This window comes from Ctenopharyngodon idella, chromosome 2 (genome assembly GCF_019924925.1).
Source record: "Ctenopharyngodon idella isolate HZGC_01 chromosome 2, HZGC01, whole genome shotgun sequence".
Classification (NCBI taxonomy): Eukaryota; Metazoa; Chordata; class Actinopteri; order Cypriniformes; family Xenocyprididae; genus Ctenopharyngodon; species Ctenopharyngodon idella.
Genome location: NC_067221.1, coordinates 28,052,186 through 28,066,498, shown reverse-complemented (window position 1 = coordinate 28,066,498; position 14,313 = coordinate 28,052,186). Strand labels below are relative to the sequence as shown.

General features: G+C 44.7%; 1 protein-coding gene across 4 annotated transcripts in view; it reads left to right on the top strand.

The window, feature by feature from the left end:
- Positions 1-14,313, top strand: part of gjc2 (gap junction protein gamma 2) — a 321,138-nt gene that overhangs the window by 114,644 nt on the left and 192,181 nt on the right. The window contains exons 3-4 of one of the 4 annotated variants that reach the window (XM_051878577.1): positions 5,568-5,719; positions 5,837-6,040. The exons of the other annotated variants lie outside the window; for them this stretch is intronic. The gene's annotated coding sequence lies outside the window, so the exon portion shown is untranslated. The remainder of the gene's footprint in view (positions 1-5,567; positions 5,720-5,836; positions 6,041-14,313) is intronic. 4 annotated transcript variants of the gene reach the window in all.

Genomic DNA, 14,313 nt, shown 5'->3' with positions numbered 1-14,313 from the left:
GGTCCCTCGTCCACCTTCACCAACCTGGATGGCGGGGAGGCTAGGGGATATACGCGGATTCCCCCAGTCGAGAGGTCTGTTGCGATGCAACTGTGTCCAACGGCCTCCGGCTGGCGCGGTGAGCCGCGTCTCCCATCCCGGGCCTGTAAATTCTCGTCAGGCTTGACAGCTTACAGAGCCTGCGGACAGGCTGCCTCCGCCCTGCATGCCATGGCCCTTTTGCCAAGTTCATCAGGCAAAAGCGTTGATGGAACCCCCCCAGGGAGGTCTTGACCAGCAGCTGCTTGGGGAGCTGCATGCCGCCACGGACCTCGCCCTCCGGGCAACTAAGGTGGCACGTTCTGTTGGTCAGGCGATGGCCACGCTTGTGGTCCAGCAACGCCACCTGTGGCTGACCCTTGCTGATATGAGGGATACCGACAAATATTGGTTCCTGGACTCCCCCATATCACAGGTCGGCCTTTTCGGCGTCGCGGTAGAGAGCTTCGCCCAGCAGTTCTCTGCCGCCCAGAAGCAGGCTGAGGCTATTAAACACGTCCTGCCCCGGCGGTCCGCTGCTGCCTCCACCCCGCCGCCGGCCGCACAGCCTCAGCCCGCTCATCGGCGAGGGCGCCCGGCTGCGTCGTCCTCCGCCCCTGCTAAGACGGCAAAGCAGCAGCCAACACCAGCCAAACAGCAGGGTGCCGGTTGCGGACGCGGCGCCCAGCCCGCTCAGGCCAAGCCAGGTGGCGAGAGGTCGAGGAAGACGCGACCCTGAGATGGGCGACCTGGAGAGGAAGGTTCCTGCTCTTTGGGAGAGGACTCCATCGTCTCTCCCACCCCCGGAGGAGGGCCGGGGGGAATTTGTGAATTTGTCTGTCCCGCCGCTGGCTCTCCGGAGTCCAGCGGTATCCACTTCATCACAAAAAGAGCAGTTTCCCAATCCTCCAGGTCACAAGAGACTGCGGCTGTCAGTGTGCGAGGCCCCGCCTTGCCACTCGCAGCCCACTCTCACTTCGCCAGCAGGTCCCAGTGTGATGGTCGAGGTCGCCCCCCAGCCGTCTCCCATTCACACTGTCACCTCGCAGAGTCTGACCCCACTTCGGCCCGCTGCGCCGTCCGAGTCGGGTTCCAGCACTCTGCTTCGCTGCCCCACCCCCGGTGCGTCTGTGGTGCCTTTGGTCCCGCTGGCTCGGTGTCTGGAAGCCTGGATAGCGCTCCCCAGCCCGTCCCGCTGGCTCATTCGCACTATCAGACTCGGCTATGCGATTCAGTTCGCCCGGCGTCCCCCGGTCTTCAGGGGTGTCCATTACACTCAGGTGTCCCTGGACAGTGCACCTGTTCTCCGGGCGGAGATTGCTGTCCTCCTGGCGAAGGATGCAATCGAGCCGGTCCCTCCAGCCGATATGAAGTCAGGGTTCTACAGCCCCTACTTCATTGTACCAAAGAAGGGCGGTGGGCTACGGCCAATCCTGGATCTGCGTGTCCTGAACCGGTCCCTTCACAGGCTGACGTTCAAGATGCTTACGCAGAAGTGCATTTTCGAATGCGTCCGTCCCCAGGATTGGTTTGCAGCGATCGACCTGAAGGACGCGTACTTTCATGTCTCGATTCTGCCTCGTCACAGACCCTTCCTACGGTTTGCGTTCGAGGGTCGGGCATATCAGTACAAAGTCCTACCCTTCGGGGTGGCCCTGTCGCCCCGCGTCTTTACGAAGATTGCGGAGGCGGCCATTGTTCCCATCAAGGAACAGGGCGTTCACATCCTCAACTACCTCGACGACTGGCTCATCCTGGCCAGCTCGCAGGAGCAGTTGTGCGAACACAGGGACATGGTGTTAGCTCACCTCAGTCGGTTGGGTCTTCGGGTCAACTGGGACAAGAGCAAACTCTCCCCCGGGCAGAGGATCTCTTATCTCGGTATGGAACTGGATTCGGTCGCCCGGACTGCGCGCCTCACCGAGGAGCGCGTCCAGTCAGTGTTGACCTGCCTGAGTACGCTCAAGCGCAGGACAGCGGCCCCACTGAAATTCTTTCAGAGGCTCCTGGTGCATATGAACTGCTGTCGCACCCTCACCAAGTGGTCGGACCCTTCGTTCCTGCGGGCGGGAGTTCCCCTCGAACAAGTGTCCAGGCATGCTGTGGTTCACACAGATGCCTCCTCCACGGGGTGGGGAGCCACGTACAACGGGCATGCAGCATCGGGTCTGTGGACGGGGCCCCAACTGCATTGGCATATCAATTGCTTCGAGTTGCTAGCAGTACGTCTTGCACTGGGCCGCTTCCAGGAGCTGTTGACAGACAAGCACGTACTGGTCCGCTCGGACAGCACTGCGGCCGTTGCGTACATCAACCATCAGGGTGGTCTACGCTCCCGCCGTATGTCGCAACTCGCCCGCCATCTCTTGCTATGGAGTCAGAAGCATCTGAGGTCGCTTCGTGCCATTCACGTCACAGGCGTGCTCAACCGTGCAGCCAACGAGCTCTCACGGCAGCCTCCGCTTCCGGGCGAATGGAGACTCCATGCCCAGGTGGTCCAGCTGATCTGGCAGCGCTTCGGCGAGGCACAGATAGATCTGTTTGCCTCCCCGGAGACTGCCCACTGCCAGTTGTTCTATTCCCTGACCGGCGGCACGCTCTGCACGGATGCCCTGGCAATCAGCTGGCCCCGGGGCCTACGCAAATATGCGTTTCCCCCAGTGAGCCTTCTCGCACAGCTCCTGTGCAAACTCAGGAAGGACGAGGAGCAGGTCTTGTTAGTGGCTCCATACTGGCCCAATCGGACCTGGTTCTCGGACCTCACGCTCCTCGCGACAGCACCTCCCTGGCCCATTGCTCTGAGGAAGGACCTCCTGACTCAGACCCGCGTTCCGACCTGTGGAAACTCCATATGTGGTCCCTGGACGGGACGCGGAGGTTCTGAGTGATCTCCCGCAAGCGGTTGCAGACACTATCACTTCCGCTAGAGCTCCTTCTACGAGGAGCCTCTATGCGCTGAAGTGGAACCTGTTCGTCGAATGGTGTTCCTCTCAACCAGAGCGAGAGGACCCCCGATCATGTTCGGTCAGAACCGTTCTTTCCTTTCTGCAAGAGGGCCTGGAGCGAAGGCTGTCTCCCTCCACCCTCAAGGTGTATGTTGCCGCTATCGCCGCACATCACTATGCAGTTGATGGTAAATCGCTAAGGAAGCACGATTTGATCGTCAGGTTCTTGAGGGGGGCGAGGAGACTGAATCCTCCCCGGCCCCCCTCTGTACCCTCTTGGGATCTGACCCTGGTTCTTACATCTCTCCGGGGTCGTCCCTTCGAGCCTTTGCAATCAGTCGAGTTAAAAGTACTGTCCCTAAAGACCGTCCTCCTGGTTGCATTGGCCTCGCTCAAGAGGGTAGGGGACCTGCACGCATTTTCGGTTGACGAATCGTGCCTGGAATTCGGGCCCGGTGACTCTCACATTATCCTGAGACCCCATCCTGGATATGTGCCCAAGGTTCCTACCACTCCCTTTCGAGATCAGGTAGTGAACCTGCAAGCGCAGCCTTCGGAGGAGGTAGACCCAGCCCTAGCTTTGCTCTGTCCCGTCCGCGCTCTGCGCCTGTACGTGGACAGAACGCAAAGCTTCAGGACCTCAGATCAGCTCTTTGTCTGTTACGGAGGCCAGCAGAAGGGAAAGGCTGTCTCCAAGCAGAGGATGGCCCACTGGATAGTGGACGCCATCGCCCTGGCGTATGAGTCCCAGGGCGTGCCTTGCCCGCTCAGGTTGAGAGCCCACTCCGCCAGAGGAGTGGCCTCTTCCCGGGCGCTGGCGCACGGCGCCTCGCTGACAGATATCTGTAGAGCTGCGGGCTGGGCGACACCTAACACGTTCGCTAGATTCTATAGCCTTCGTGTAGAAGCGGTATCTTCCCGTGTACTCGCTTCCACCAGCCGGTAGACGCGAAGAGCCCGTTCTAGTGTCGGCTTGCAATGCCACTCCCGCCCCCTGGGCTGGATACGTGCATCCTTTTTACTCCAGTCGAGTTCCCCGCTTGGCGAACCCTGTCGAGTTCCTCCGCCTCCCCCTTCGGCTCAGACATTGCGGAGTGTCTGATGCCAGGCCACCGACGTTGACGTTTGGCTGGGTTCCACATGTCGTGACCCCTCCCCTCCCATGTGTGTATTTGTCCACGGTCAACTCCCTACGGCGAGCCCGTGTCTTTCCCTAGCAGAGCCAGCTCTGCTGTCACCTGTCAGATGAGTCTCCCCCTACCCAGGTGGAGCCATCCCAGGGACTCCATATGCGTACTGCCCACGGCCAGTCCATATGTGTACTCTCCACGTAAATTCCTCCCCTACGGGTGGGTAGTGGTCTCCGCAGTGTCCCCTACGGGTTCGCTTCCCCAGTGTAGTCTAGTTTACTTAGTGGGTATGTCGGAACAGCAGTAGACTCTCTCGGCGTAAGCTCGCCCCCTTCCCCGTCCCACTGGTGCGCCGGGTGGCTAGAGCTTGCGCTGGGCACTGGAAGGGGTTCATACTGTGGCGCTTTTTTTGGGATCCCAATTCACCCTGAAAGGGAACGTCTCGGTTACGTATGTAACCCTTGTTCCCTGAAGGAGGGAACGGAGACGTACGTCCCGTCGCCACAGTTGCTGTACCCTGGCTGTAGTGCGGACTAGATTGTCTCCTCAGCGAAAAACAGAGTGCGATGGCATCTGCTCCCCTATTTATACCACCTGGCGGGGGCGGTGCGCATTATGCAAATATCACACGCCAACTCCATTGGCCTGTTGTAGTTCACTCGAAGCTGATAGGGCTCTCTAGCGATATCCCAATTCGTCGGTCACTACTGACATACGTCTCCGTTCCCTCCTTCAGGGAACGAGGGTTACATACGTAACCGAGATGTTCTTCCCCATTCCTATCCAATACAAAACTAGTGATACAATTCCAATCTCCTCCCATTATTACACACAGTTTCCCATCATCATATTTTCTTATAGCATTGTTTAACTTTCCAAATAATTCAATCTGTTGTAGACCTATATTTGGAGCATGTACATTAATAAAAAGAAACTTTAACTCTTTAATTTCTACTACAGCCATTAAACCTCTGTCTTTTTCTAATTCAGTAGTGGACAAAAGTTTTAGATCTAAATGTTTAGAAAAAAGAACCGCTACCCCTGCGCTCAAGTTTGTTCCATGACTCAGAATACATTCACCTTCCCACCATCTATACCATTCAACTTCATTTTGACTATCTGAATGTGTTTCCTGTAAAGACATAAAATTGATGTCTTTGAAATTAACATATTCTGGGGTCATTGCTCTCTTATTCCTCTCTCTCTCTCTATTAATATTTAAAGATCCTACTCTCAAAATATCCATAAAAAGATATAAAGAGAGAAAAGAAAGAGACAGAAGAATAAAGAAAGCATTGCAAAGACACCCTTGATGAAAGCATTGCAAAGATATACCTTGATTTCATTTTCGCAAAATTAATTTGATTTGTTTAACTGGGGTTTTCCCCTTTCTATTTTTAGTGAGAATCCTTTTTAATCAAAACCTCTTTCGTGCACTCAGTTTATCTTCTTCTACCCTCCTTTGCCAATATAGAACTGAAAATTCAAATCTCTTTACATCTGGAAAGAAATTCCTCACATCAGCAACCTTTCCAAAAGTCTCATCCAAAAAAGAATTTATCTCATTCAAAGAGTACACCTGATCACAACCTACCTGGGAAATATCTGACAGATCTGAAACATTAGGTAAAGCACCATCCTCATCCTCAGCCTCATTCATTTCATCCTCACCTATTTTTAGTATTTTTTCTCTAGGCCTACATGTTACCTTCCTGACACTATTCCGATCTTCATTGCTTCCAGATGACGTCACTGCACAATCTCTACTTAACTGGCCTTCCATCCCCTCAACATCATTTATTTCAGACACCTGTACTTCAGCATCTCCTTCAACCATTCGCTCATTCCACTCGAGCCTGCCTCAGCTCTAATAGGACAAGATAACCTTACATCCCCGACACCACCACTTTCTAAACATCGCACCTCACCTGTGCTCGCATATAACATGTACGACTTGCCTTCATACATGCATCAAGAGTCTGCAAATTTAAAAACAAATACTTGTCACCTAAACGACAGCATGTTTCAAATACACATTTTTTCAGCCAAGTGGAACAATTCTGATTCCACTAGCGAGTTTCATTGGAACATTGGAAATTGTCACTTTACTTGTTGGAGTCACTAACGGTTGAACATGAAAAAAAAAAGCACCACTTACCGAAATCCCACTTTCAATCAAACGATTCACTATTTGTTCATCCTTGAGAAAAACCACCACCGCTTTGTTCATTCATGATGCAGAAACAATATTCTCATGTCCCAATCATTTGGCCACCTCCAGCAGCATGTCTTCCACAGACTCTCCAGCATTTGTGACACACCTGATTCCGTGACAGAGCGACAGAGACGACACCTGCCCACTCACGTGTGACGCCATCTCTGTACGAAATACTTAGAAACCCTTCCAAAAATCTCCCAAATAGAAAAGTTAAGAAAAAAACGTTCAAATGTCCCTCTCACCGTGATCACCCTCCCACAGAACCACTTCCCAGCATGTTCTGAGAGAGAGAGAGAGAGAGAGAGAGAGAGACTTTTTGACTTTTAATTCAATAACATTTAGGATTATTTAGGATATTTTCCCCTCATCAACACATTAGAAAATGTAAAGCTTCCGTTCCCATCAGGTTCACAGAGAAAATGATTAAAACCCCAGAGATAAAAAAAGAAAAAAAAAAGACTGAACCTTATGTCTAAGGCTATAAAAAGCATACTCTACCATTAGCCTTTTTTACAAAACATTTTGTCAATAAAATAGGATCAATACACCCTCTTTCTATATAAGGCAGTAACCCCATTTCTGGAGTATTCAAAGATAGCAATTTTACAGGATCTTCCTCTTGATAATCCTTATCAAATTCCAGAAAAGAATGTGGCTCCGTTTCATCTCCTGTACAAGTCTCCTTGAGAAATTCTTTAACAGAAAAAGGAAGAGAATAGGGGTGTAAGAAAATAAATATCGATACACGTGAATATCGCGATATTATGTTTGGCGATACTGTATCGATTCTCAACAACACTGTATCATTATTTATTTATTTATTTATTTATATCCAAGATTCGTGGCTTTGTGTTCGGTTTAAACCACAGGCTGTATAAAACCCAACCGCTAGATGTCAGTGTCATCTTAGAACGTAAAGTGACACGGAGCCGGAGAAGCACAAGGTGAAGGTGCGTGCATCAATAGTGCAAACCCAGCTCACAAGACGATAGAATTATTCCACTTCCGCGGTATACAGAGCTGAATTGTGAACTCATTTTGGCTTAACCTATAAAGAAGCCACTAAGGAAATCAATCAATATATCGCCTTTCTTACAATATTGCAATGTATCACAATATATTGTATCGTAACCCCTGTATCGTGATATGTATTGTATCGCCAGATTCTTGGCAATACACAACCCTAGAAGAGAAGCTTCTAGGTCCTCTAGAACTCATTTGGTGAGACACACAGACCTGAAGCCTACTTTTTGAGCAAGTTCTTCAGCTTCAATCCACCCATCTCCTGTTCTTAGATCCCGAAGCATAGCTATTCCAGCTGAAAACAAACTTCACCTTACAGTCTCAGAGTTCAGAATTTCAGCTGGAAAAAGGGGATTAAAAAAAAAAAAAAAAAGAAGAGAGATTCGTTAAACAGCCATGGACATGGTTTTGACCACACACTTGAAACAGAAAACAATTGCCATAAATCCAAAAGGTAAAAAGGGTTAAGTCCACTTAAAGGAGTTCTCTTTAGGGTTATGGTGAATAGCTGTTTGTCTAGACCCATTCGTCCAGCCTTGCATGAAAGAGCACACATTAGTTCCATCCATCCATGATGTTGGTGATATAGTAGACGCTGAATAGCCTGCAGTCGGAAAGCTGTCACTCTAGCTCAAATATCTATCATTCCTTGTCCCCCTTCTTGAACAGGAAGATAGAGGACAGCAGCTCTTAACCAATGCTGACCAGACCAAAGAAATTAACAAGTCTCCTTTGAATTTCTTGGATTAACATCACTGGTGGATCCACAACCATCAATTTATGCCAAAGCATTGAGGCAATGAGATTGTTGGCAATCAGTACTCTCCCCCTATATGATAACTTTGGTAGCAACCATTTCCAACTAGACAACCTCGCACAGACCTTCTCCACTAAACCCTCCCAATTTTTCTTTTTATATTCCACTTGACCAAGTAGGGCTGTAGTCTAGTCCACCTTTGTCGAGTCCAAGACAAGCCCAAGTCCAGGACTAGTCAAGACCGAGTCCAAAGAGGTTCGAGTCCAGGTCAAGTCCAAGTCCAAAGAGGTTCGAGTCCAAGTCAAGACCGAGTCCAAATGACCACGAGTACATAACTATTGATAATTTATGTGATGCAAGAGACAGCATATCTTCTATTCTAAGATAATCATTTTGCATTATTATTTGTAATGATCAAAAAGCATGTGCAGAGTAGCAACACTGTAGGATCAAATAAGGCCATTTTATTTACTTTAGGTATAGCAATTTCACTAAAGTCAAATAAAGCTGAAGTGCAACTTCACATTTTCAGTCTTATTTATTATAGTGTAACAATCACATTTTGGGCTACCAATGGAAAATGTAAAGAAATAACAAACAACACAGGTGTCGCTAAAAAAAAAGGACATGTTCCCATACACAAACTTATTACTTGTGCTAAAGAATCTATTGTAGGCCTACAAAGTAACTAAAACAATAAACCAGTGGGGATTTTTGCAATGACGATAAATAAACTAATAATTAAGTGTGCATATTAGCTGCCTGCTTGTTATTAAATTCACTTCAGCTGTGGTTCCCAAACATTTTACAGTCGCGTACACCCTGAGGCATTTAACATTCTTCTGCATACCCCCTCTCTTCCACTTAGACTGCTGCAGTCACACCTTTTCCATTAAGGGACAATATTTTCCCCCTTAAACTGATTGTGCATTAAAGTGCTTTTTTTTTTTTTTTTTTTTTTTTTACGTTTATAAATACCTTTATAAAACAAATAATGTTTTAAATTAAAAATGTCCAAAAGAGAAATAAGCAATAATGTTAAAACAAGTGATACTTTTAAATATTAAACTAAAACCACCAGTAGGTGGCGGTAAGTCACTGTCTTAATGAGTGAGTCATCGAGTCATTCATTCATTCAGTAACGAAGCAAGTGGCTATTTTTGAAAGGGTAATTGAATCATTGACTCTCATGGTTTTTTCACAGCCACAGATTCGTTCACAAAACATTGATATGAGTCACAGTTCTGCTGTGGCTTTCGTTGGAACTAGAGATGAACCGATTGCAATTTTCTTGGCCGATTCCGATTTCCGATTTTTTGATAGTGTGATCTGCTGAGACCTATTTTTGCAGATTTCGATTTTCTTTCTAAGAACTATAATTGACAGCATATACAAACAAAAATCTACTTTTCTTCAATGCAAAGTTTTATTTTCATTAAAAAACAAAACAAAAGTAAAACTCAGTAATAAAATAAGAACAAATAAAAAAAATGCAAACAACAGCACAAATAAATGCAATAGAATAGAGAGCTATGAAGCTAAGTTTTTCAGGTTAAGTAGGTTTTTATTCAGGTAAGAAATACTACATAAATTAAAGTAATCAAATGTAAAATAACACATCCAGTGTTATTTTACATTGGTTACATTAATTTCTGTATTCTTTATTGTGAATATTAAATACAGATTTATTCTTACCATTAAAATTATAAAACGTATTCAGTCAAGAGCAGAAAGTGATTTTCTTTGTCTCTTGTTCTTTAAATAACAGACAGCAGCTGTCCCTTTAAGAGTTTATGAACGGACCCGATACTGTTACACAACATGCGTTCTCTTTCTTAGCTATTTAACGATCTAAAACTGACTGTGTTTATCTGAATAATCGCCAAGACGGGCATTTTGACATAATTTTGTATGTATTTGACCTTTTAAGCGCAGTGAGTCTCTCATTTTGGTACTTGTGACTTTGTTTGACTTCTGTCTCTGTTTGAGACTGAGCGTGGCTTGTTCGCTCCACTAATATAGCTCAGTGGTGCGCGCGCGCGCTTTTGTAATGAGCGCGAAACCTGCGGGAACCGGAGCGAATGAGATGAGTGAGAGAGAGGAGACGCCCGCGCGGGTGTGTGTCACTTCACCGTTGGAGAGAAGAGAGCAAGAACGCGTGACTGACGTTATTGTCTGTGCGGCGCCGCTTGTAACAACGGATCGGCTCGGAATTAGAAAGAAGTGAGACTGACCTGCTGGACTCGGTCGAGACCAACTAGAACTTTTGGCGAGACCAATGACCAAGTCCGAGTGCAGATACCAACAAGTCCGAGACAACAGAAAAACGTTCCGAGATCAGACTCGAGTACTACAGCGCTATGACCAAGATATACTCCTAGATATTTTAAACAAAGTGTACCCCATTGAATATTATTAGGGAGTTTTGGCAAGAGCATATAGTTTTTTTAATTGCTTTGGTGTAATTTTCACAAGCAATTGGTAATTTTTAAAACTGTTAGTACTCACAATATCACAACATATCATCAAAAGTGCACTTTTTTCAAACATTTCAGCGTATTTTCAATTGTGTTAGTACAATACACAAAATCACAATGTATCCTTTTCACTACGCAAAATAAGTGTTTCATCTATATAAATGTTTCATTCACAGTAACTGCCTTTCTTAATGCTATTACTATCAAACTTTTCATTTGCATCTCTTTTCGTTCAGTTTAATACATGTGTCTATTATTTAATCCAACTGAACTTAATGGTTAATCAATTAATCATTTGGTACACCTATAGATTTCTATAGATATTGAATCTATAGGCATAGTTTCTATAGAACTTATTTGCAATTTCTGATATGGATAATCAAATGTAATGAATTCTTTTTACATTATAATCAATTTATCTTAGATGATAACCACAATTTTTAAAGTGTGTGTGTGGTTCTGGTAAACACTGTTATGAACCAAATTGTAAGCAAAATCCCAGATAGTAAGATCAGATTTCCAGATATCGGACCACCACTTCAGGCTCACCATCGGACCACCATCATATATTAAACTTGCCTGATCATTAACCTTCTAAACGCTGGGACCATTTGGGGGATTTCCGCCTGGATTTGGCGTAGCCAAATTGAAAAGCTTCCCATACCCACATACAGTGCTCTAAATACAAAATCTTGGTGTCATTTTACAGGAAGCCCTTCAAAGTTACATAAAACACTCCAAAAAGTGATTAAAAATTATAGTATATATTGTATTTAGTATACCTAAATAAAAAGTCTCCCCGTACCATTTACAGTGGTATGAATCCAATATTGCAGTGTTATTTTACATAAAATCCTTTGAAAATACATAAATACTGCTGAAAGTGATATATATTATAGTATATTTTGTCTGTGCTATAATAATCAAACAAACAAAAAAAAGAGGCGTTTTATGATTTTGATCAGTTTTACTCTTTCAGGAGACACAAGACTCTATTACAATCTAGAACATTCTCCAGATTTGTACAATTCCTTATATGTGCATCATTTTTTGTCACCTGTGTTGAGCATCATCTCAGCATCACCCGGCTGCCTCCTGGAGATGTGATGCCAGCTGCTGCTGCTCGCTAATCTTCAACAGAAACTGAAGCAAAGAAATGACTGTTTATACACACAGTTTTTGCACTGTAATAATACCCATTTCACAATATCAAAATGTAGATCTACTGAAATGGCAATTCTATTCAAGTTTGCATACTTGCAGACAGATGTGCAGTGTGCCTTGTGTAGCCTTGCCATATCCCAAACGTACAGTTTTGACATTTTTTTGGTCAAATAATAGTTTATCATATCGGTTGCTGTTCTTTCACATTGTAAAATAATAATAATTCAATCAAAAATGAGTATAAGCATTGTAAATGCTGTAATACAGTTTATACATAACAAAATGCAGAGTCCTCTCCTCTCGTGCGTCCTCCTCATTGTGTCGCTGGCTGAGGCAATAATCACTTTAGTTTCGCTTTCAAAGATCTCTTTTATCGATGCCATTGATGCTTTTCCGTTGCTAGATGTGATTATTGAAATCAAAACAATCCATAAACTATAGATCCTCACGAAAACTCACAAATACTTCAGTCAAGCCAGCTCACGCGTCAACCGGAACTGAATGTGAAAGATCAGCCTGTGTCAAATTTCTCAGTTTCTGAATAGACGGTTGGCTTGATTGACATATCCCCACGAACGCCAACTTTCAGGCATGATTTATATACCATCGACATGTCCTCAGAAAACGTTAGCACGCTTTGATCGATGGTTTAGGGGATCGCGTGTTTCTCCGTTCGCGAGCGCATTTCCTGTTCTGCACATCCACGATGAAAGCTCACAGAAACGTGAAAATGGTCTCATTTGAAAGAAAATATCCTAAGCTTGTAACTTTTTTTTAACACTGTTTTAGTTTGATACTGACTTAAGCAGCCCTTATCAAATGTGCAGGGGTCAATTTCTGTCTTTTTAAAACTGCGGGGGTCCTGAGCCCCCTGTCCCCCGTGCCAATGGTGTGCCTGATGAGGACACAAATGTGTATAATAACTTGGGTATTACAACATAAACGTGGTTTACAGGAAGTGTCATTGTAAACCAAATGGCTTAAAAAAGAAAAAAAAACATACTAAACTGTCCAAAATTCAAAAAATGCAGACAGTTTCCTGTGATGGGTAGGTTTAGGGGTAGGGGTAGTGTTTCTCTTAGTTTCATCTAAAAAACTATTTATCTGCTCAACAGAATAAAAATCTCCATATCTACCAACATTAATGCATGAATCGTCAACTGTAATACTCTTGTCTTCGGAGTTATTTTCTGCTTCATCATTTGAACCTGTGCTTCTTGCATCCTATCCTCCTTGTAGCTCAAAGCACCAGTACCGATACAGCCATTCGATTAATTTCTCCGTTTCTACCCTCAGTACTTTCAAGCGCGTTTACACTCACTTTCACTTTATCACCAGCTTCATTTTCTCCTTTTGCGTCTCTGTCCTCTTTTTGAGCACCTGCATCACTCAACGGCTTTTCTACCCCAGTTGCTACACTATTCTCACTCGTCATACCTGACGTCCCTGCTTCTTCCATGGCCTGTTGTTTATGAGGGCAAGAAAATCTCTTGTGGCAGATATCTCCACACTCAAAACAATGCAAATTATCAGTACTCACGTAAACCATATGTGACCCTGGACCACAAAACCTTCTTAAGGGTCAAATTTGATTGAAATTGAGATTTATATATCATCTGAAAACTGAACAAATAAGTTTTCCATTGATGTATGATTTGTTAGGATAGGACAATATTTTGCAGAGATACAACTATTTGAAAATCTGGAATCTGAGGGTGCAAAAAAAAAAAAAAATCAAAATATTCAGAAAATTTGCTCCAAATGAAGTCCTTAGCAATGCATATCCACTCACAAAAATAATTTTTTGGTATATTTAGGTAGGAAATTTACAAAATATCTTCATGTAACATGATCTTTACTTAATATCCTAACGATTTTTGGCATAAAAGAAAAATCCAGGGTCACATATAAGAACTATCTCCACGTGACTCGAAACGAAACATCCAGTGTTTGTCATCTAAAAGACAATACATGCTTAAATTCAGCAGATTTGCAACCCAAATGAATCGTTTTTACAGCACTAGCGATCTTTCCAAACCGAGTTAATTCTCACATGATCGCATCATCTTTCAGAAAAGGGGGCACGTTGGCAATTGTAGCTGGAGCATAAAGAGGTGTAACGGATACAAACGTTTCCTTCAACCAAATGCCACTTTTAATTATCCTAATTACCAGGGGCCGTATTCATAAAACATCTTAAGGCTAAAAGTAGCTCCTAAATCACCGATTTAGGAGAAACTCTTAAAAATAATGGGCATGTCAGTCCTAATTTTAGGAGTGCTAAATTTTTGCTCTAAGAGTATTTCACAAAGCATTTTAGTGCTAAAACTAGCTCCTAAATCTGTGAAACGTTAGAAGAGGTAAAGAGGACTCCTAAGTCACTAAGACCAAATCACAAACAGTCCTAATCCACCCAAAGACACTGTACACTATTGAGGCAATAGCGATAGAGCCTTAGGTGCTGAACTTTTTCTTCATAAATGCAATACATTTTGATTTATAGATTTTAATCTACGATGAGGCACCAAAAATAAATCTTTAACAAATAAATAAATATTGTCTGATTACCTGTGGCAGTGGT